This window comes from Neofelis nebulosa, chromosome 5 (assembly GCF_028018385.1).
Source record: "Neofelis nebulosa isolate mNeoNeb1 chromosome 5, mNeoNeb1.pri, whole genome shotgun sequence".
Classification (NCBI taxonomy): domain Eukaryota; kingdom Metazoa; phylum Chordata; class Mammalia; order Carnivora; family Felidae; genus Neofelis; species Neofelis nebulosa.
Window position 1 is genome coordinate 131,540,252 of NC_080786.1, and position 25,603 is coordinate 131,565,854.

At 36.6% G+C, this 25,603-nt stretch overlaps 1 long non-coding RNA gene across 1 annotated transcript; it reads left to right on the top strand.

Annotated features, from left to right (window-relative positions):
* The first annotated feature begins 4,960 nt into the window (after window positions 1-4,960).
* Window positions 4,961-25,202, top strand: LOC131511450 (uncharacterized). Its single transcript, XR_009261533.1, has 3 exons — window positions 4,961-5,060; window positions 23,876-23,911; window positions 24,285-25,202. It is a non-coding gene; the product is annotated as an uncharacterized LOC131511450 (long non-coding RNA).
* The last annotated feature ends 401 nt before the right edge of the window (window positions 25,203-25,603 follow it).

Sequence of the window (25,603 nt, forward strand, 5' to 3'; positions counted from 1 at the left end):
TGTAAAAGTGATCATTTACATAAGTAGTTTGGGTCAGGAGGAAAAACAGGTAAAAATAGCAAGACGGGACATAAGATTGGAAGGGAAATGACAAAGGCTAACCAGAATGGCAGGCAGGATGCAAAGTTAAAAAAAAAAAAAACATATCCTAGGAGCTCCTGTGGTCTGCTGCCTGGTCTCTGGAGACTGAGGATGGCTGGGACAGAAGTCCTGGGGCTTGCGAGTGCATCTGCAGGTACTGAAGCATCTCGGATTTCGTGATAAAATATATCCATTCCTCCACCTCCTACCACATGACTGTGGACTATTGAAATGTTCTTTCAGTTCAAATGGCCATGATGTCCAACGTCAACTTGATAAAAAATGGCCTTAGTTTCCAATTACTTGCAGTTGTGCTCACTTTTTTTGACATGATATTCACTCTAATGACTTCGCATGCTGAGCTTTTTCCTGACACACTCAGTCGATGTTTGTCAGTGACCTAATCTATAACTAAAAGTAAAAAGGCCTCTGTTTTTTATTACCATCTCCAACAACAATTGTCTGTAAATGTTTGTGGTTACAGAGGTAAAATGCTCCCTAGAAGCTTGGTTTCAATTCTGAACTTTGATAAAAGACTGAATGTTTAAAAATTCTTCCAAAATGTAGAAAGGCATTCCAGACAGAGGATGTATTTATTTTTTTTAAATAGCAGAGAAAGCGTACAGAAACAGAATTTTTTTTTCAGATTCTGATTTTTTCTTTCCAGCTTTTTTGAGATGTACAAAGAAAATTAGGTAGCTTTAAGGTGTACAATGTGTTAATTCGATACACTTACATATTATGAAATGATTATCACCCTAGAGTTAATGACCATTTCCATCACCACATGGTTACCATTTCTTCTTTGTGGTGAGAAATGTAACTTCTACCCTCTTGGAAACTGTCAACTATATAATACAGTATTAACTATAATCACCATGCTGTACCTTAGATTCCTCAAAACTTCTTCATCTTTTTTTTTTTAAGTTTATTTATTTGTTTGTTTATTTTTGAGAGAGAGGGTGTGCAAGCAGGGGAAAAGGCAGAGAGACGGGGAGACAGAGAACCCCAGCAGGCTCTGTGCTGTCAGCACAGAGCTCGCCACGGGGCTCCATCCCATGAACCGCAGGATCATGACCTGAGCCAAGATCAAGAGTCTGAGGCTTACCCCACTGAGCCACCCAGGTACCTCAAAACTTCTTCATCTTATAACTGAAAGTTTGCACCCTTTGACCAACATGTCCCCATTTCTCCACCTCTCGGGCCCTGGTAACCAGCAGTCTACTTTCTAAAGAAACAGCAATTTATAACACTCAAAGTTCTAGATATGTAAGATGATTCCAAAGAAGTTTGAAAGGATGATGTAAGCACCTTTTTTTCCAAAGTAGTTTAGTCCAGTATCTACTAAAGTACCCAGAACAAAAGATTTATTTCTAATTACTTATGCAAAAAAAAATTACTGGAAAAAATGAAATTAAAAAAAAACCTACATCAAAAATCTCAGTTTTTTACTATCAAATTCAGTAGAAACTTTGCAAAAATTTCTAAATGTTTTTTCTCAATGTCTGTATTTATTTTATTGTGACTCAGTAATAGTTCAGGGACAGGAACCAGGCTGTGAAGCAAACTTTGAGTAGCACTGGCTTAGTGGTCTTCATCCAACATATTTCTAATGTTTACTCCTAATTCCTATAGAGATCTTTGTTTTGCAGAAGGAAAATAAAACTGAGATGTTAATGAAAATCAGTGCCTCCCTTTTAAAAGTAGAAATATGTTTTTATGTTAATCTTAAAATTATATTGTATTATCTTTTATAACCCAATAATTTTTGTAGTTGTCAAGGAAAAGAAAGCAAACACAGAATGAAAAAGAAAGGTATCCTAGAGTTATGCTATATCATTGATTTATAGTCACGTGCAACATTTATATCTCATTTTTCCTTCTATGTAATCTAAGCAAGCATAATTCTTACTAGTACTCAGCATCCTGATAGTCAATTGGTTGGCATGATTTTCTTTGGAAAAGGAGTGTTATTTTTCTACTATTTCAAATGATACACCATTGATTCTCTAAGGAATATCAAGAACTATTACAGATTTTAAGACTAAACTAATAGTGTGGACAATGAATGTAAGAATGTTTTAGTGACTTGTTCCAAAATTTGAGATGCTCTGATTTGCTTCTGGCAATTACAAGAGGTTAAATTGGCTTAATATTTTGTCTCACAGTAGAGGCTCATGATATTTTAACACCTTACGGGTGTGCCTTTCCTTTGAGGACACTGTCACCTCCCTTGATTCCTAGTTATTGAAGTGTTATGCAGCTTACTCCCTTGTACCCTGTCCCAAAAGCCTCTTGGCAGCTGTCCATGTGTATGGATGTGATGGTTTGGAATCCTTCCCTTTTGTCTCTGAATCACTTATTATCTTCCTAATTAAAGCACCTCTTTCATTAGCTTATGATGAACTATGTAGAGTAATGTAGGGCACTTTGTATTAAAAGGCACATTAATGGCAATCCTATTAACATAAGCAAGACTCTCTCCCAATATCAGTCTATATCTTCTGTTCCTATCTCTCTGTCCCTCATGCTCTTTCTTTCTTTCTTTCTTTCTTTCTTTCTTTCTTTCTTTCTTTCTTTCTTTCTTTTTTTTTCTAATTAGAATCCATTCTTACCTGGATGGTGGGGAATGGCTGCAGTTCTCAACTTTTCCATTATTACAGTCAACCTGAAGTAGGGAAATGAGGTACAGAAAATAATGCAACTAGTGGCTCCTGGGTGGCTCAGTTGGTTAAGCGTCTGACTTTGGCTCAGGTCATGATCTCACAGTTCATGAGTTCAAGTCTCACATCAGGCTCTGTGCTGATGGTCAGAACCCGGAGCCAGCTTTAGATTCTGTGTCTCCCTCTCTTTCTGCCCCTCCCCCACTCATTCTCTCTGTCTTTCTCAAAATAAACATTAAAGTAAGGTTTTTAAGAAAATAATAAAACCATTAAACTAAATATTTTTCTATATGAGGCTTCATGCAACTGGGACAAAATGAGTTAACCAAGCAAACTTTTTTTTTAATCTTATCTTTTTTATCCTGTACTGCAGAGCTTTTTTTCTACAACAAAGAAAAAACAATCAAAGTTGAAAAAAGATATACAATGTGTGATGAAGAAAATAAATACTCTTACAGAAATATGGATCATATATAATGTATTTGTTGATTTAAAAATAATTATTGAGGACTTACTATGTTCTAAGCTGGGACTACAGCAATGAATAAAACAGATAAACTTACATTCTAAAGAATTGGTGCAGAAGGTATTATTCAATAATTCAGTAAAATATGTGTAGTATAAAAATAGAATTTCAGTTGCAACATGTAAAAACAAATTGATTTTGTAAAATAACATTAACATTAATTGGATACCCAGTAAATTTGACTGCTTTTGTTTGAAATATAAGAAAATTATGGTATTCTGGAGTATGGTAGCTAGCTTCCTATTGGGGAAAAGTATAATTTGACCATGTGTGCTTAACATTTTTGGGAATTTTTATTCTCTTTAATTATCTCAATGTGGTTTCAAGCATTTAGAACTGCAAATCACATTAAGAAATAGCCAGAATTTGAACATGGTGTAATCATAATCATTATTTTTAGTCTAAATGTTTCTGTAGTTAAAGGATTTATTCCTTGAGCAAGGATTTGTTAAAGAAGACTGTAGAGGCCACTTTTAGGCAAACAGGCTTGAGTGGACCGACCTCAAAACACCCAGTGGCCCTAACTGACCAATGGGCTACTTACATCTAGGCGCAGTTACCAAAAAAGGGAAAATTCCACAAGTCGCCATACTTCCTCACATTCACTCTTTAGAAACAGCCCCCACCCACTGCCGGGTGGCAGAGAGCCTTTCTTTTGCTCTCCTGCCAGCGCATCCTTCACGGTGTATTCAATAAACTTCTTTCTCCTTTGCTCTGCCTCCGGTGAATTCTTTCCCCTCCAGCGCCGAAGGCTTCCACCCCATCTTCACCCCACATTTGGGGGCCCCCCATCCGATCAGGAGAGACACCACATTTAGACACCACAAAGACTTCCTTAGAGGTAAATGCTACCGCAAATTCAGAAATAATGATTTTAATCGTGTATGAAGTTATTTTATTATGCGTATCAGATAACCACTATACCATATTTCACCAACAGAAATACAAGAACATTATCTGAGCGGGAGTGTTCCTGTTGATCAGATATGTATGTGAAGCCGCCAAACTCTGGTATCAGGGATTGTATTCTTCTGGCCACCTGGGGAAAGAAGCAGCCAGGAAAATCTGGCTGGGGCTGGAAGAAGACTAATGTACTAATATTTATTTATGAAAGGCTCATATATTCTGCTCTTCCAGGAACTATTACAGGAAGGGTTTCACTGCAGTGCACCCAAGGTGAAAATAGAAACTGCGGTGTTTACTACATGGAAAAGCCACAACCTACCACTGAAGAAACGTCAAAGGTTTTCTCTTTGACTTAAAAAGAAAAAAATAAAACCAATTAATTATGATCTCACTTATTTGACAGTTAAGATAGAGAATTTTTAGCAAGATAATATGTTGTTATGTAAGCAAATCTCTTCATAGGCAAAAAAAATGGTTTGCTGATGTTTTTGAAAGTTAATCAAGATTCCACATAGACATTAGATTAATATTCATATCCACTAGAAAGGGAAAGGTTCAGATAGTTTAATTTAACCCTTTTCATCTTCCAAAGATTATTCATGTGAGTATCCTTGGTGAGCTCATTTTTTTATGCAAAAGAAGGCCAGCATGTAATCAAATGAAGGCTCTATGTAATCAAATGACCCATCAAATTAATTAGTAAGATTTTAATCCAGCGCAACTCGCATGCTAATTAACATGTCAAGTATGTACACACAAAATCTTCCCACACAAGTTATTTTGAAAAATCTTTACAAGTATGTATGTCTGGTTATAAGTGCATGATATGCCTCTGAAGCAACTACACAAGAACCTTCGAAGGAACAACAACCGTCTCCATCGAGGTAAGAAGTTGAGAAGTAGCTGAGAAGCGAGGAAGGCAGAAAAGGAAACTTTTTTTTTTAGTTACATATATTTGGTATTTCTAGTTCTGTTCCATATGTATGTATATGAGTATACAAAACAAATTTTTAAATATTTAAGCTTTGCACAAGACTTGACAAAAATGACCGAAAGGAGAAGCTGAAAGAGGCCAAGGAAAGAAAAGGGGTATGGGAAAAGATTTAAGAAGGATGAGAGAAGAGAAGTAGGGAAAGGAAAGCATCTATAGGGTTTTATTTCTGTAATACTACCCTGGGCTGAACCCCCCTACCCTTTCTTACTATCCTTCCCCCACAAAGTCTGGATCCAGTTCGAGTTCTCTTTGTCTCTTGCCTGGTGGACTACCACAGATGCCTTTCCGTCTTCCCTGTTTCCAACGTTGTCTGCTCAAACCTACCCTCCACCCCACATCCCCTACATTATAACCTTTCAGTGGCTCTCTCTCTCTATCGCCTGCAGGTTGTTCGCTGCCTGCCTCTCCATCTCTCTCATTTCTCCTACCTTGAATAAACTCTAGCAACCCTCAACCATTTATTTTTCCTTCAGCAGTATGTGCTAGTTTTATTCATCCTGCTATCATTCATGTGGCTCACAACACCTTAAAAAAAAAAAAACATGCTATGGCCTTCCCTCCCACTTTTTAATGACATTGTTTTATGATTATCTGTCTATGTTACCGGTTTCCTCCATGGGCTGCGATATGCCTTATTCCTACTCGCATGATTAGGACCCATTATTTGATCTGGCATGTTCAATAAGTGCTGACTAACGGTGAAAAGGAGAGCACCCTCAACCTACCTCTGCTACCCTAAGAAAGGCATTTTACTTGATAACTTTATTTGTTTAATATAAGAGCACAATATAACTAAAGAATGTATCTCTTCTGAGATTTTCCATTAGTTAGTGTTTATATTGTGCCTAGAACCCAAAGGTGCTGTTATCCATATCATAACATCATACTCTGGCTTCCTCACTTTTTTATTATGGAAACTTTGAAACGTAATCAAAAGTAGAGAGAAAGGTTCCATGAGCCCCAGGTGTCAACATCTTGCCAATATTGCTTCATCTACCCTCCCTATCACACATGCTGAAAGCAAATTTCAATCATTCAAATATTTTACCTGTGAACACTTTATCATGCTTCTCCAACACATTCAGACTTTTTAACATAACGTTGATAACAATGACTGGCATTTAGCCATAGTATTATAATCTGTCTGAAGATTTTGAATAATTATGTGAAAAAATCTAAATTCCAAAATCACTTTGGTTAGGGTTAAATAACTGGTTTGGGGACATTTCTCTTGATAGTAATTGGCCAGGGTTTGGTGAAAGTCAACAGTCTGCATTCTTGCAAAGAACCAAGGACTGTGTGTTCAGGTTGGGCCTGAAGGGGATTAAAGGAACTCCGATGTGGAAGTTTCAGACATCCTAGCTCTGCCGCTCAAAGGGATGTTGCCTGTCCCCCCCACTCTCCTAGGCACTAAATTCCCATCTGCATTTCTTTTTCAGGAAATATTAGTCTTTTTACTTGAATTAGCAAAGATAAGCCCAGAGCAATAAAAACTGTTGTGTTTCAAAACTCTCATGCTTACTGTGATTGCCACAGCAATGATCCTTTTCTAAATATGTAAGTTATTTTAAATGGCTCAGGACACTCAGAGCCACTTTTAGTCCAATTCAGGAACTTTTTTTTAAAACTTAGGTAAAATGGGTATATAAAGTTATATTAGCTTCAGGTATACAACATAATAATTTGATATTTTCATACACTTCAAAGAGACAGACCACAGGAAGTCTAGTTACCATCCCTTACCGCACAATTGACATCTTTCACCTGTTCTTGCCTACTCTCAACTCCCTTCTTCTCTGGTAACCACTCTTTTGTTTTTCGTACTTAGGAATTTTGTTTTGTTTTGTTTTTTAAATTCCATCCATAAGTGGATTCATACGGTATTCATCTTTCTCTGTCTGACTTATTTCACTTAGCATAATACCCTCAATATTCATCCATGTTGTCACAAATGGCAAGATTTTCCTCTTCTTTATGGCTGAGTAGTGCCCCATTGTGGGCACATCTCTTTTATCTATTCATCTGTCGACACTCAGGTTGTTTCCATGTCTTGACTGTTGTAACGAATGCTGCAATAAACATAGGGAGGCATAAGTCTTTTAAAAGTAATATCTTTATTTTTTTCAGATAAATATTCAGAGGTGGGATTGCTGGATCATATGTGAGTTCCATATTTAATTTTGTTGAGGAATCTCCATACTGTTTTCCACTGTGGCTGCACCAATTTACATTCTCACCAACACTGCTCAAGGAGTCCCTTTTTCTCCATATCCTCACCAATGCTTGTTTTTTCCTGTCTTTAAGATTTTTGGTGTTTTTTTTTTTGATGTTTATTTATTTTTGAGAGAAAGAGACAGAGCACAAGCAGGGGAGGGGCAGAAAAAGAGGGAGACAGAGAATCCAAAGCAGTCTCCAGGCTCTGAGCTGTCAGCACAGAGCCCAATGCGGGGCTCAAACCCACAAACTGTGAGATCATGACCTGAAACGAAGTCTGATGCTTAACTGATTGAGCCACCCAGGTGCCCCAGTTATTTCTTGTCTTTATGATACTAGCCATTCTGACAGGTTTGAGATGATATCTCATTGAGATTTTGATTTGCATTTCCCTGCTAATTAGTAATGTTGAGCATCTTTTTCACATGCCTGTTGGCCACTTATAGATCTTCTTTGGGAAAATATCTATTCAGATCCTCTGCCCATTTTTTGATCGGATTGCCTGTTCATTTGCTATTGAGGTATATCAGCTCTATATCTTTTGGATATCAGCCCTTTATTGGATATATGATTTGAAAATATCTTCTCACATTCAGATTACCTTTTTATTTTGTTGATGGTTTCCTTCACTGTGCAGGAGCTTTTTAGTTTGACGTAGTCTCGTGTGTTTATTTTTGCTTTTGTTGCCATTGCCTGTAGAATTATAGCCAAAAAAAACATATTGCCAAGAGCTACGTCAAGGAGCTAAGTTCCTATGTTTTCTTCTAGGAGTTTTGTGGTTTTAGGTCTTACTTTCAAGTCTTTAATCCATTTTGAGTTGATTTTTATATATGGTATAAGATAAGGGTCCAATTTTAGTTTTCTTTATGTGACTGCATCCAGTTTTCCCAGCACTTTTATTGAACAGATTATCCTTTCCCCATTGTATACTCTTGACTCCTTGTGGTAAATTATTGCCCTTATATACATGCACTTATTTCTGGGCTCTCCACTCTGTTCCATTGATCTATATGTCTGTTGTCTGACAACACCCTATTGTTTGATTACTATAACTTTATAGTATAGTTTGAAATCAGGGAAGGTAATACTTCCAGCTTTGTTCCTCCTTCTCCAAATTGCTTTGGCTATTCAGGGTCTTTAGTGGTTCCATACAAATTTTAAAATTATTTGTTATAGTTCTGTGAAAAATGTCATTGGAATTTTGATAAGGATTGCACTGAATTTATAGATTGCTTTGGATAGTATGGACATTTTTAAAAATTTTAATCTTCCAATCCATGAGCAGAAAATATCTTTCAATTTATTTGTATCTTCTTCAATTTCTTTAACCAATCCCTTACAGTTTTCAGTGTACAGCTATTTTACCTCCTTGGTTAAATTTATTCATAGGCATTTTATTCTTTTTCATGCCATTATAAATGAGATTATTTTCTTAATTTCTCTTTCTGATAGTTCATCAGTAGTATACAAAGATACAATCAATTTCTATATAGCAACTTTTTATCCTACAGCTTTACTGAATTTATTTATTAATTCTAAGAGTTTTTGGGTAAGGTCTTTAGGATTGTCTATATCATTATGTCATTTGCAAATAGTGATAGTTTTACTTCTTTCTGTCCTATGCAGATGCCTTTTATTTCTTTTTCTTGCCTAATTACCACAGCCAGCACTTCCAGCACTATGTTGAATAAAAGTGGTGAAACTGGGCATCCTTCTATTGTTCCTGATCTTAAAGGAAAAGGTTTCAGCTTTCCACTGTTGAGTGTGGTGTTTTCTGTGGGTTTGTCATATGTGACCTGTGTGATGTTGAGGAGTTTTTCCTCTATCTTCACATTTTGAGTGGTTTTATCATAAATGGATGTTGAATTTTGTCAACCACTTCTTCTACATCTCTTGAGATGATTATATGGTTTTTATCTTTCTTTTCATTAATGTGATGTATCACATTAAATTATCTGTAGATGTTGAACCATCTTTGCACCTCTGGAATAAATCCCACTTGATCATGGTGTATCATCCTTTGAATGGATTGTTGAATTCAGTTTTCTAATATTTTTGAAGATTTATACATCTATATTCATCAAAGACATTGGTCTATATATATTTTTTATTGTCCTTGCCTGGTTTTGGTAGCAGAATAGTGCTGACCTCATAAAATGAGTTTGGAAGGATTCCTTTTTCTTCAAATTTTTGTAAGAGTTTGCAAAGGACCAGAAGCTTTACAAAAAAATAAATAAATAAATAAAAGGAAAGTTTTTTTTTTAATTTATTTATTTACTTTGAGAGAGAGTGTGTGGGGGGAGGGGCAGAGAGAGAGGAAGAGAGAGAATCCCAATCAGGCTCGATGCTGTCAGTGCTGACCCGGCGTGAGGCTAGATCTCACGAACCCTGATTGTGACCTGAACAGAAATCAAAACTCAGACGCTTAACCAACTGAACCACTCAGATGCTTCTCCAAAAGAAGAAAATTAAAGCCAATAAATCTAATTATGTACAACCTGCATCTTCAGCTAAGATAAATAAATAAACTTTCACTGAAGTGGTAAGAAATTTTACTGACCACAAACTCACTAAACAAAATACAAAATAATTTCCTAGTCTAGTAGTCAATGTCTACATCCCATTTAGGAGTAAGATGATGCCTAAGGTGATTTCATTGACTATTTAATGAGATACCTACCCAATTACAGAAGTAGTTGCTCAATTAATAAATAGGACCAAATTAGTTGTTCCCTTCCTTTCTTTGTGAGTCAGCCATTTTAATTTTTGCCTCAATGGACTGCAAAGTTGGCCATGAAACAACACTTAATTATTTTACCTACTTCAGTTACATAAATTTACCACTCAGTTATTCAGAATTAACCTGGAGAAAATTGGAGATTATGTCAGTCACAGTATAATGAGATATGTGCAGGTTTATGGTAGTGGGGGCAGAGAGGAGAGGGCCGACACTTCAAAATTTACTTCTCTGTAGCTTTATAAGGCAGAGGTTACTGAAAACTCAAATCAATTCTCCAGTGACAATATGCAGCGCCCAACATCTTTACATCTGTAAACATCTGTAACATCTTTACAACAGCTCTATCTTACAAAACATTACATAAGTAACTTGAGCATACAAAAATATTTCAGAGAGATTACAGAGGTACTAGCTGACATATGTTGTCATGTCAAAGTGTATTCCAGCCACTCCTAAGATACAGAAGAGTCACATAAAAACATGCCTCATCCATTACTAATGCTGCCAGATCTGGTAGGACTTGAGCACTGGAACTAATGTATTTTGACCAGGGTTAGCAATCCTCCACAATGAAATGGTACAAATCTTTACAAATTGCATCTCTTTATGCATATCCTTACCTAGTATTCGTGGTATATGCAAGCACAATGTGGACTGTCTCAAGAAAACGAAAGAAGAAGGACCCCACCTTGGGATTCTAAAAGTAAACTAAACTCAGATGACTTTACCCTCTTGAATAGACACTAAAAAAAAAAATCGTCTTAAGGTAACATGCATCTGGAATTACCCACTGAGTCTTCAGTGGTATCTCATTAGCAACTTCTCCTAGATTGAAATGTAATGTTTAGAAGTTATTGCGCTTTCTTGATTTTTTTTATTAATAATTACAGATCCCAACGATCAAAGGGCAGAATAACATTAGGATCTTTTTTATGGTTCACGCATACTGTCAGTTTTTGTTTGTTGGTGGGACTTGACATAATGTTAATGAAATAAATCCAGGCTTCCTGCCAGTCTTTTGCTTCTTGGAACAACAAAAATAAATGAAAGACATTTGTAGTAGGCATTCCTTTATATATAACCGATGACATGGTAGCATCACTGAAGCAGGGGTTTTTTTTGTAAAGTTTATTTTTTTATTTTGAGAGAGGGAGTGAGCATGGAGGAGGGGCAGAGAGAGAGAGAATGAGAATCCCAAGCAGGTGCAGAGCCTGATGCAGGGCTCAATCCTGTGAACACTGAGATCATGACCTGAGCTGAAATCAAGACTCAGCCGCTTAACTGACTGAGCCCCCCAGGTGCCCCTAGTATACACAGAAACAGTTTTGTGCTAGAGAGAGCAAGCAGGGCAGGATGACAGTCACAAAGCTACCAGTCATTGCCAGTATCACAGTCACCTGACCACTTTTATTTCAATTCACTATGTGTGTGTAGGTGTGTGTATGACTTGGACATATTTTTGTCTCATTCTGACCCTATGAGATACACTCTTTTGTGTCTTCCTCAAATGTTGGAACACCCATTCATAGCAAGGGTGTATCAACTAAAAGAGGATTAAATGGCAATCCTGAGTTGAATTAAATAGGGACTGTATATACAGTGTTAGCATCTGAATTAACTCACTTGGCATTTCTTTTTAGTGTATTTATTTATTTTGAGAGAGAGAGAGAGAGAGAGAGAGAGCATGAGAGGGAAAGAAAGACAATCCCAAATAGGCTCCTCACTGTCAGCATGGAGTCTGATGCGGGGTTCAAACTCACAAACCTCAAGATCATGACCTAAGCTGAAACCAAGAGCTGGAGGCTTAACCACCCAGGCGCCCCTTGGCATTTTTCTTTTAATTTTAAAAAATGTTTTATTATTTATTTTTGAGGGAGACAGAGACAGAGCACAAGCAGGGGAGGGGCAGAGAGAAAGGGAGACAGAATCTGAAGCTGACTCCAGGCTCTGAGCTGTCAGCACACAGCCGGACGCGGGGCTCGAACCCACAAACCGTGAGATCATGACCTGAGCCAAAGTCAGATTCTTAACTGACTGAGCCACCCAGGTGCTCCATTGGCCTTTATTTTTTTATGCAATATTGTGATTATAGTCTCTCTTCTTAGCTTCTCACTTCACATATGCTTATGTAAAGTTCAGCAAGAACAGACAATTGTTTCTAACTTAGAACATCAGAATGATAAAAACCGTAATATACAGTTAGAAATATTATTTTCTCCAAGGCAGAAAAACTTACTGGCACAAACTCAAAAACTACATTTTCTTGGCTTTTGTCTTAAAGTAGAACTGACAGCCATGAGTTAAGGAAATAATTACGGGAAAGGATGCAGAGGAATATAACCCGAGAGAGAAGAGACATGTAATACCTATGAATTACAACTTTGTGTGGTCAGCATTTTTATTTGTAGAGATAGTCTGACTATGTATTATCTGTACATAAATAAATATGGTCACAGTACACGTAAAATATTTATAAATTATTTGTCAGGTGCAAGTACTTATTTATATTTGGTTTTTACTGCTCCAATCACTACACAATCAAAGCACTTTAAGGAAATTAAAAACACAAGTTAGTTCTAGCTGTATCTATAATAAATTCAGCTTCATAAAAATAATTAGTCCTGCATCTGAAATATAATTTTGGTGGATTGACTTCCTTTTCTAAATAATAAATATACGTAACCAGAGAAATGTTGTTTATAAGCATCCAGGGGAAGGTGGTAGATTACAACTGCATCATTTAATTTCTGTCCCATGGAATTTAACAAAGTGAGAAAAACAAAAGAAAAAAATAAATAAATAAAACCTAATCAAAAATGTTCACCCACAGCCACAAACAAGAACAAGAAAATAACATAATGCAATCTAATAAACTAACTACAAAGAAAGGTTTCCGGAAGGGGAAGAAAAATGCCATATAAATGGTGTCAAGAAAATTCAATCTTTTTCTTTGGATTGAACACTAGTGGAAAGTGCTCCAGGAGAAAAGTGGATGAAGTCAGGAGAAAGGAACTACAGGGTACCTCTGATAGAAGTAAAAGCTCCAGGGTTACACAGTGAAAGGATCTTGACCTACAGTATCTTCCACTAGGTAGAGTTACTCTAGAACAAAGCCAGGGCAGAGGGCAGAGGAGAGAGTAGAGCCCTGAGTTCTAATAAAGATTCCATGACACTTCATCTGAGCTATCCCATGTGCATGACCACCTTCCCTCCTCCCAACCATCGGGCTACAGAAAATTGACCAGAACATGAAATATTCAGCTTTGAGACTCTAGCTTGGGAAAACAAAAAAGGATGGATCCAGAAAATGCAGTGCAGTGTTGGACACTTTAATTTTTAAGGGAAATTAAGTATTAGAACCCAGCCAGCCATGTGTAAGCAAAATGAAAAGATAAGATTCCATCTCAAAAAAAAGTATGAATATATCGTTTAAAAGCAGAAGAAAATTCCTTGTGATTGCTGCACTCAGTGCAGTGACGAGAACACAATGATTCAGTGAGAACACAAATTCGGTAAATCAGGCACTTAATGGCCAGTCTTTCTTCAAGCTCTAAGACCCACCATTATTCTGAAGGTCAGTACACCTGTGGATCAGCTCATCTCCAGTCCTCTCTGCATTTCGAGGCTGAATCAGCACTTGCCTCCACGATCTTCAATTCCAGTATTCTACTCTGATCACAACAACCCTATCCATCCAGTCTCCCACTGTTCTTAGTCTTCCACGTCCAGCCTCTACCTTTCTCCAGCTTATCATCCCCTCTCACTCTACCGTCCTTCCCTATCCAGTACAGATCCTAATCACCTATGACTAGGTGAGTCTATGATTCTAATCACCTCTTACCAACAACTCCATTCTCCTAGAAATGTTCGCTCTCTTGGTTTCCGTGAGTCCACCTTTCCTTGGTTTTGCTTCCTGGGGTCTTCTGCACTAGAACATTCTCCTCCCATTATTCCTAGTGGGGAGTCTTGCCTCAGATTTCATCTTCTGCCCTCTTTTTCCCTCTCCATATCTATTAGTTTCCTTTTGTTGCTATAACAAACTGATCACAAACTTAAAACATAAATTTATTCCTTTATGGTTAATGGAGGTCAGAAGTCCAAAACAGTTTCACTGGGCTAAAGTCAAGGTGTTAGAAAGGCTGGTGTCTTCTGGATTTTCTGAGGGAAGAATCAGTTTCCTTTCCTTTTCCAGTTTCTAGTGGCCACCTGTGTTTCTTACCTTGTTGTTCTTTCCTCCATCTTCAAAGAGCAATACTTCAACCTCTGTTTCAATAATCACATTGCTTTCTCTTGACTTTGATTCCTCCTGAGTCTGTCTTATAAGGAGCATTATATCAGGCCCACCAGATAACCCAGGACAATCTTAGTTTTAACTTAAAGTATCCTAATTTAATCACGTCTACAAAATCTCTTTTGCATTTAGCTAATAGTCACAGATTCCAGGGGTTAGGATGTAGATAAAAGTTGGAGAGGGAACATATTCGGAAAGTCATATAATTCATTATTCCTGAGGCAATTCCAAAGTCTTTTAACTATAATTCATATACTAAAGATTCTCTAAATTAGTTTCTACTGTTGAGGCTTTTCTGCTAAGCTACAGACCTACCTCTCCAATTCCTCCATGTCGAGTATTCCAGACACCTCGAACTCAAAATATCCAGATAGTTACCAGTCTAACTTTGTACCTTTTATATTAATAAAATTGTCCTCTCCTTTCTCATATATTTAAACTTCTCCTTCAATCTGCATCAATTTCATTAGAATGTAACCATAATTAAGGGACCCCTTCTTCCACTTACACCTGCTTCCTCAAAAAAACCTTTCCAATGTCCTCCGACTAGGTTAAACTTCTCTATTTTACACTTTCTATAAACATTATAAGCATTATAAACCATCCCATCTATAGTGCTTAACACATTATAATTTTACACAGAGTTATATTTTATATAAATTTATTGGTATGAATATTATATCCATCTGTTTCTTCCACTAGACTATAAGCTCCATGAAGGAATAAACCATGACTGCTCTTACATAAAAGTGCATTTCGCTAACTTTACACAGGTCCTGGATCATAGATGACCCTCAGCGGATACTTGTTAAATGAATGAATCATTAAGGACCTGTACTCTGCCAGAAAATGTGCCAGATGTTTGAAAAAAACAATAAACCATGCAAACATAAGCAGATTCCACTATTTTTTAACCTTTATTTTAGTAGTTTTGGGTTAATTTTGATTTGAAGTTTATTATTGTAGTATTTTTCCCTAAAAAATTAGTGCATACATAGGACTGGTATTTTTTTTTTTTTCCGATTGAATTTTCTTGCTAAAGAATGCAGATATAAGTTTCTTTCTATTTGACATGCAGAGATGGCCTTAGATCGGGGCATCCTGGTGGTTCAGTTGGTTAAGTATCCAACTTTGGCTCGGGTCATGATCTTGCGGTTCGTGAGTTTGAGCTCCACAACGGACTCTGCACTAGTGCTACAGGGTCTGCTTGGGATTGTCTCTCTCTCTCTCTCTCTCTCTCTCTCTCAATCTCTTTAAATAAATAAATAAATAAATAAATAAATACTTTTAAAAAGAGAAAAAAATGGCTTTAGAATGACTAAGGCAATTTTTGCTCTTTGGCCAACACTTCCATATTTTGAGGGGAAATGGACATTAAAGACAATGCCACTATAGTAAATACTATTTTTTCAAAATTTATGAATCCATAGCCTCAAGGGTGTAAGATTTCCCAGAGTTGGAGCGTGATAAGCAATCAAGACACCTGCCATTTTTTGATGGTCACCTGACTTTGTGTTAGGAAACTGGGAAGAGAAAGATGATCTGCATCATTACCCCACCTTCTGGTAACCCCCTAATTGTGACACAAGGTCTTCTAACTTGATTGTGTGGATAGCATGAGTACAAAGAAAAACAACAGCCCCTAACTTGTGTAGCTTTAACTCAAATAATGCTCAGGATTGTCACAAAAGAATGCAATCAGTCTTTTTCTATTAAGAATGATTGCTAAAAACTTTAACTTCCCATCTCCATTCATTCTTCTGAATAATTGAATACTTGGAAAATACAAGCAGAAAATTTCATTTATCATATTTGTATTGAAAGTTAGTGGCAGATAAATTAGAGTAGTTAGGAAAGAGAATGCAGACATCAAAAACTTCAGGAAGTCAGAAAGAACACATTTCTGAAACCAGATTTCATGATATAGAAATGTCCTACATTGTGAATATGGTTATTTCTAATAATAAATCTGTCAATGGAAGCAAGCAATAACATTTCCACAATATTTGCACAACCTTTATTTGCCTATTTTACACATATCAACTCTTTGAGTTCAGGGTATCCAATATCCTAAGTGGAAAATGGATCTACTGATTTATAATATGTTTTCTGTTTATGAGTACAATTCATCCTCGACTTCTCTAATACCTCAAGTACAATTCATAATCTTGAGGAGCTAGTGGCAAGTAACATATAAGAATCACATCTGAAAATCTCTACATGTTCTGAATGGGGTCTTGCTAGAACTTCTGGCACCCAGCCAGCTATGGGATTTTTCATCTATATATAAGGCCTCCTACTTTTCTTCATTATTCAAGATGGTATACTTAAGGGCCTCTTCATCATTTCACTACAGCTTGGTGTTTGAAGAACATGGTCAAGATTTATTTATTGGGAATGAGGAGTTGCTTGAACTTGACAGTAATGTAGGGTTTACTTCCCTCTTCCTACCTACTAGACTAAAAATTCAACAAATGGCCATTGTGTCTTCATTACAAAACTAGTCAAACCCTTTGTATTCTCTAGTTTGGCAGTAAGAGTTTACTCTAAGACCTGCTGCAGCTACCCATTGATAAATCCTGTTCTTTGAATTGGAGAAACTCACAAGGCTTGCGGGCACCTTTTTTTCAATGTCTGACGCATATGAACGTTTAAAGAACTTTGACTAAAGATAATAAGGTGATACTCTTTTTTTTCCTGGCTTTTCAAATTGAAATTAATAAATGATGTCTTTAGTTGATTAAATCATAAAGCTAATTAATACCAAGGAGTTCCTGTGAAATTAGTCAGATTCCATAATTTGAAAGAAATTTGTATATGGGATAGCACAATTCAATATTTATAAAGGTTTTTTTCTAAGACTAAAGAGATACCTGTTAATGGGTTTCCAAAAATAAAGAGATTCAGTAATTATCACTTAAACAACTCATTATCTATTTCAGAATTAGACCAGTCAATTTCTTTATCATTTCTAATTCATATTTAGAGAAGAGAGTAGCCGTGGTCACTCTTCTTTTCCTAAAATTGGCCCCCTACATCATATCACTTTTCCAAAGGTATGATGGAGTAAGCATGAAGGTTGTTTTTGCTTTTTCACAAAAGCCTTCACTTAACCTACCGAAGCCAGTACTGAATTTTTTTCAACTCTATTTTAGTCCTTTCCCCCCTGCTGCCACCTCATTGTTTTACAAGTAATGATAAATGTGATAATGAGTAATGACATCTATTCATGGAAAATGTGAAAGGTCTGAAGTTACAATACTTTTCATTAGGAAAATGTGTCTCTAGCAGAGTCAGGCACTTTGACTTAATCAGCCCCGCTCCAGTTCGGTAAAGGAAATGAATTTTCCTTAAATTTCATAGAGTCTCTGTTTCTTCCTCCGCCTCCCACCACTTCAGTCCTATTAACTACACAAGATTTTTCACGGTAGTTTAAGTGTAAAGAAATGTTTCAACTCTTATTTTTATCCATTAAAATGCAAATGATGTAGGGCTTTCTGATTGTTTAATCCCCTGGGGGCTTTTGGATATGCAACATTGAGTACATGTTTTCAAAGTGCGTTCTTCTATATCCTTCATCCTCTCCCTTCCGATATGCAGGACACAGTGAATGATTAGTGTTAAGCCAGGAAAGCAAGATGTACGTAGAGATTTAAAATGACCTTGCTTTCTTGGTCTCCATTTGGGACTAGCGGTATGATGCACAGAGGCCATTTTAAAAACAGAAGCTGCACTTGTTATTTCTATAGTTCTTCCGTATCAGAAGTTCACACTATTGATCTCTAAACTGACATAAGTAGTATGTTATTTGAACTTCAGCTAAAAAACTACTACCTGTGAAATTAATGTAAGAAATATGATCCACCACAAAAATCTGTGGGTTTAGAAATATGGATTTTTGTCAGTTTGACTTGCAAAAAAAAAGAGGTGTTACATATTTATATATCAAGCATTTACTCTTACAGATAGAATATATCTATATAATACCAACTATATATATATATATATATATATATATATATATATATATATAATGCTACCAAAATGAAATGTTAATGTCTACAAAAAGAATGAAATTAATTTATCTGTAGCACAGAGTGGGTAAGAATTTTTTAAAAGATAATATATATCACTTTCATACTAATCAATCTGTGTATGTATACATATGATATACATACCCCTGTAGCTAATTCTAGATTTTTTTTAATACTGTAAACAAATAGACCATCTGGTATTATAAAACCTGTGTGTGCAGGAGTTTGTTCCTCTGAGATATGTAATGTGTAGATTGCTGTATTTATAGCCCCTCCTTTTCCAACCATTGTGTTCTCAACCCGTTTCTGTACATGCCCTTTATTTCCAAGTGACATTTTTAGTCATTCACAATAAAAAAATTATCTCATATATATATATATATATATCATATATATATGATTTATTATTACTTACATGATATAGATAGATATATATTATCTTTACTTATATAAGTACATATATAATATATAATAAATAATATATGTACTTACATCATATATATATATATATATATATATATATATATATATGTTTTCTCAGTCAGCTTCTTAACTTCCATTGAGTGATACCAACATGACTTTTCTTTAAAAAATTTTTTTTCAGTTTATGTAGTTTTGAAAGAGAAACAGAGCACGAGCATGAGTGGAGTAGGGGCAGAGAGAGAGGGAGACACAGATCTAAAGCAGGCTCCAGGTTCTGAGCTGCCAGCACAGAGCCCAACACAGGGCTCAGACTCACAAACTGTAAGATCATAACCTGCGCTGAAGTTAACCTCAGCTTAACTGACTGAGCCACCCAGGTGCCCCTCAACATGCATTTTTAAGGTGACCTACCTTTATCCAAATATCCCTTTCTACAAACCCAAGGAGAAACACTATGCCATTCATCTTTACTGTCTTCCCTTTCTCCTCTCTCTTCCAGGAATACTTACCACCCAGGCCACAGATGTCACCTAGACTTGGTTTTCCTTAGCTCACTTTATGCTTCATGAAAATGTCCCTGTTTTGTGTCCCAGATCTTCAAGTTCTTAGTCAGTACTATAAACTAATCTACTTCCCACATTAATATTTGCATATATCTACATAGTATTCCATGTAATGTATAGAGAGAAGATGGTTAAAACCACAAACCCACTGTCATAGTAAGAAAGTAGGGCAGTCCATGTATAAGATATTGGATTCAGTATCTTAATGAGCCCTTTTTTGGCTTCTTAAGTTGCCTGATATAATTAGCTTTCTGCACTTTCAGAAAGTAAGATCTGCTTTGAAATGTGGAAATTCAAGGAACATATTCCCAAATCAATGGCCATAGCCAAGCCAATAGGCATAGCAATTAGGGCTCTTTGGGGGAAGAGTGTATCAAATGTAGGTTCTTGGATCTGCCTAAAATATTTCCTTTTCCCTGATCTTGTTTTCAATTTAACGATTAACTGTCAAAAACAAAATAAAATTCCCTTAATTTACTTTTGAGCATAATATTCGTCTTTTGATCCTAACAGGTAACACTCAAGCTGAACCGCTATCAACAAACCCCTCTTTGCTGATTTCTGGACCAGATTATAGACAAGCTTCTCCACTTAGAACCATGCAACTATCTTGTAGTCACTTTATTTCCCAGGCAATAAATACTAACCTCAGCAAGCGTTTGCCTAAATAAGTTTGTGACCATTTGAAGACCCACTCTATGAATATCTCCACAACGCTCTGCCTGTTTATAAATGACACTTCAGAGAAGGCTTTTGGTTCAATGAGTCTCTCAGTCCCAAAGCATTACTTCTTCTAGCTTTAAAATGCTTCCCTTCTTTTTGGATGGAGAGGATGGTAGGGTAGTTTCATTTCTGTGAGTCAAAAGATTTTTTTGGACCACTTGACAAAGTAACAATGCTGCCTTCCTGCCATCTAGCTGAAGAATTTTGCAAAAGGGTTGGAAAATTAAGATTCTTAATCTATAAAGATTCTTATGCAAATAAACGATTTGATTCAATAACACAAATTTAATTGCTCCTGGAGTTTGAAAAGCATTGTTTTTATAATATGGTAATTAATTTAAACTCGTTCATATTATAAGCCATCCAAAGATTTTAAGCAAAACCTAAATGGATCATATCTGTAAAAGTAACAACTGGCGTTGCATGTAAATTTAGTCTTAAAATTATAGTATATGCTTCAAATTAATAAACACTAAACATTTACATAAAATTACATAGCATTTTTTTTTACTTATTCTCTTCCTTGTTTAACTCATCAATTCCGTTTTTTTTCAGTAGCACACTTGAACTCTATGCCTATGTCATTTCATTATAAAAAGTAGGCTACATGGAACAAATAAGTAGAACAAATTTCTGTTGTTCATACACAAGTAAGAGCTTTCATAATACATTAGAATCTTCTAGAAAAAAATTTATGTCTTTCCTATTAATAGGCCCAAAGATTCAAGGATGAAGAAGAAGCTAAAGTTTCCTAAAAATTAGTTCTTATATCTTGCACACCAAGCAATGTGATCCGATGCTCTATCACAGGAGATTCATAGAGGATTCATAACAGAGAGAGCCACAGAAAGCCAAGCACTTAAAAAAATTTAACTTGTCAAAATTTCAAAAGCCCTTCTGACACTTACCAGTGCCACAGAAATGATGCATCTACTGGCACTGTGCATTCGTAGTCTGAAGAAATACAGTAATACTACATGGATTTCTGATGTATTAAAAATTTCCCCTTTGCTAGGGTTTTAAGGCCAAGTAATACACATTAGGTTTGCCTGAGCTTGTAGCCCTAAAACTCTCCCGTCTATATTTAGTTAGTTTTATATTATTCTACACTAAAAGTTAAGTTGCTTTTGTAATTGCTCACAATTCACTTTACTATGCACATATTATCTCTCTGAAAAAAACCCAGTATGGGCATACCTCAGGTTGGGATGGTATCTTTCATTTATTTGGCACTCTCCAACTGCATTGGAACCATCCAGTGCCTCTGGTACAGGCATCACGGTAGTTATCACAACTAAATCAGGAAACCAAGCCGCTAACTGGTTCTGTGGCCCTGGGCCACTCATCTCACCTTCTGAGGCTTCCTCTGGTTCTTCTAAAATGAGGCGATTATACTTTTTCTAAGATACTTTCCAGGTATAAAATTCCATGGTTCTTTTCTTTTTTTTTTTTTTTAATTTTTTGAAATGTTTCATTATTTATTTTTGAGAGAGAAAGAACATGAACAGGGGAGGGGCAGAGAGAGAGGGAGACACAGAACCCGAAGCAGGTTCCAGGCTCCGGGATGTCAGCACAGCTGTCAAGGCAGGGCTCGAACTCACAAACTGTGAGATCATGACCTGGGCCGTAGTTGGAAGCTTAACCAACTGAGCCACTGAGGCATCCCTAAAGTTCCATGGTTCTTAATTAAGGGAGCAAGCAGACGAAGGGAGTAATGGGAACACGTAGGAAGGAGTGGTACCCAATTCAGAGCACTAGATGCCAAATCTTTGGCAAAACTATTCATGTATTTGAAAAGCAGAGGGATGGTTGTGGAAAAGTCAGGAGAAACTAGAGAGAGATCTACTGTCTGAAGATAAAATGGTGTGGATCCAGATTTGTGAGTCTGATGCTTTTCTTTACCGAATGCATTGTCTAACCATGCGTAGCCTGGGTTGCAAAAATCCTCAAGTGACAAAATTAAGTTAAGGCAAAACTTGCGAAACAGATGAAAATTAGGAAAACTCCTAGAAATAAGAAAACAACAGAATGGTGATTCTAGTGTCTGAGCAACAGGGGGGTAGGCTGAAAAAGCAGCAGTGGGAAGACATAAGGTAGATAGATACACAGCTGTATATCATGAAAAATTGGGGGGTGGAAAAAAATTTGTAGATTGATTCCCAGCAACTAAGCACCACCAGAAATAAAAGAAAACTCCCATCTTTGGAAGAATATAATGACTCTAGAGTTGCTGCAATGTATTATCTGTAATTTGCACGTTTTAACCCCAAATTCATCTATATAAAAAAAAACCCCAAGAATGTATGAATTTTTACTCAGGAAAAGGAGTCAGTCAATAAACAGACTCTGAGTGGTCTCAGATATTGGATTAACAGGCAAGGATTACAAGGTAGCTATTATAAATATGTTCAAAAATAATAAACATGGTTAAATAAGTAAAGGAAAATATCAATGAATAAACAGATAATCTATACAGAAATTCTAAAAAAAATATGGTTATTAAAATGAAAACTTTCCTAGATTGGCTTGATAGAAAAATTAGACATGGCAGAAGAAAGAAATAGTGAACCTGAAAATAAATCAGTATAAATTACCCACTTTGAAGAACAGAGACAAAAAAATATTAAGGAAAAATGAACAGTACCTCAGGATATGATCTATTCTGGAGAATGTTCTGTGTGCACTTGAGAAGAATGTGTATTCTGCTGCTAGTGAATGAAATGTTCTGTATATGTTTGTTAGGTCCATTTAGTCTGAAGTATGGTTCAAGTGCAATATTTACTTATTTTTCTTGTCTGAATGATGTACCCATTGTTGAAAGTGGGGTATTGACGTCCTCTACTGTTATATTATTGTATACTTCTCCCTTCATAGCTCTTGGTATTTTTTGAATATATTTAGGTACTCCAATGTTGGACGCATATATATTTATGATCATTACATCCTCTTGATGAATTGATCCCCCTATGATGAACCTCTTTGTCACTTGTTACTATTTTTGGCTTAAAGTCTATTTTGTCTGATATGAATATGGCTGCCCCTGCCCTCTTTGGGTTTCCCCTTGCATGGACTATCCTTTGCCATTCTTATGTGTGTCCTTAAAGCTACCTTTTGTGGGTAGCATACGGTCAGGTATTTTTTTAAAGTGCATCCAGCCACTTTATGTCTTATGATTGAATAATCCAATCCGTTTATATTTAGCAAATTATTGATAGGTGAGGACTTACTAATGACATCTCATTAATTGTTTTCTGGATATTTTATAGTTCGCTTGTTCCTTTCTTCCTCTCTTGCTGCCCTCCTTTGTAGATTTTCTGCAGTTGTATGCTTTGATTCCCTTCCCTTTATCTTTTGTGAATCTATTACAGGTTTTTGCTTTGTGGTTTCCCTGAGGCTTACATAAAACATCTTATAAATATAGCAGTCTATTATGTGCTGGTAACAACTTAACTTGCATTGCATACAAAAACTTTACACGTTTACTCCATCTTTTTATGTTTTTTATACCACAATTTACCTCTTTTCATATTGTGTACTTTTTAACAAATTATTGTACTTGTAGTTATTTTTAATACTCTTACTCTTTAACCTTTGTACTAGAGTTGAGTGTTTAACATTCCACCATATTACAGTATTAGAATGTTCTAAGTTTGACTTTATATGTACCATTACCAGTGTGTTGTACATCTTCATATTTTTTCATGTTACTAGTTTCAGGAGATTCATGGATGAGATGTTCCCAGTGGCTCATAGGTAGGCTCTTTGATGGAGTCCATAATGCAATTAGTAGGATCCATATCCTTTTATGCCCCCCCAAGAGTCCTATCCGTTGTTCTCCCAACCTTTTTCCACCCTCTAGTCATGTAGCTCAGGATTTGGTAATGTCTAATGGGCAAGACAGAAATGAGCTCCTTTGGCAACATCTTGGGTAAGCAGGATATTCTTTCACATGCTCTCCCTTTCCCCTGTGGGACAAATCATGGGCCAAGAAAATCTCTCTTGGCTCTGAGATGTGTCACCCTGGGGAATGGGAAATTTAGGTAAAGTAGAACTATTCCTCTTGCCCTCTCCTATGTATCCAGACATACTTTCGTTTGTTTGTTTGTTTGTTTTGTTTTTGCTCCAGCAATGTGCTGGAACTTCTCAGGAAACCTGGACTTCCACAAAGACCCCCTTGTCCATGGGTGATTTTCTAAGACAGTTTTCCAGGAGTTCCTGGACAACAGCTGAAGGGCAAGAACTGTTCATAAATCACTGCAGAGTCCACAACTAGGACATCCACAATGTTTGTCTGCCTGTGGGCCAATGCACAGTTGGGCACAACTCCTGCCCATGTCCCTCGGCACATGGTGCTGGATTCCATGGCTCCCACAGAGGGACTGTGACTGTGGATGGATGCTGAATTTTTGCTGTTGAAATGAGGACCAAAAAGAAGAAATGTCTTCTCCTGCCATGATGCTGATGTCACTCTGAGTCCAGGATTTTCATTGGGGGCTGGTCACATTGGCACTTTTTCCCTACACAACAAGCCATGATTTCCAAAGTTCCAGACTCCCAGAAGAAAAGCAGGTATTTACTATGAATCACATTGTTTGCACAAACAATTTCGATAAGCTGGTACAGCAGGGTTTAGTGCCCAAGGCATGCAAAACAGTCTTATGATTTAGTAACAGGAAAAATTCCAAAGTCAAGTTTCCATATGCCACCCTTACAAGCAAGTTCTTCAAAGGGTAACATCAGAGCTGCCATATTAACTCCTTCCTACACGGGCACACTGGCACTGTTACTACACCCAGCAGAGGTATTTCCTTTCCTTAGCTACAGTTGAATCTGGTTGGGATTTTATTTCCACAACTTCCAGAAATAGCCTCATTACTCTGCCGAGAAACGAGGCACCAGCCCACTATCTCCATCTCTTCAGATGTCTGAGTTTCACTTCTACAAATCTCTTCCTTAGAGCTTTTAAATTTTAGTAATTCCAACCCTGTCTTTGTTCATCTTGACCTAGGAGTGGTCACTGCTTCCTGAAGTTACTATTTCTATGTTTTATGATTTTAGTGGGTTTTTTTCCCCTTTCACGTGACATTGTTAACCACCTTAGACTTAGCTTTAAGATATTGATGTTCAGTTGTATCTCTTCAGGTAACTACTGTGCTTTTTGCTAGACCCTGACTGATACAAAAGCAGAGACCGTCTTCCTTTGGCAGAGATAGTAAACAAGCAAGAGCCAACAGGATTTATTGATTCCTTACTCACGAGTCTCCCTTTTTGGTACCAGATTTGTGGTACCAAATCTGTGGTAAAGCAGCTGTGGTAATGGCAACAGTGACAGCACCAGCTGCAAATTTACTGACCTCTGATGACACCTATGGTAGGTGAACTTGAAACAAAATTTTAGCATCGGCCTCCCCAAATCTCCCTTCTCCAATTCTTCCAAGGACACTT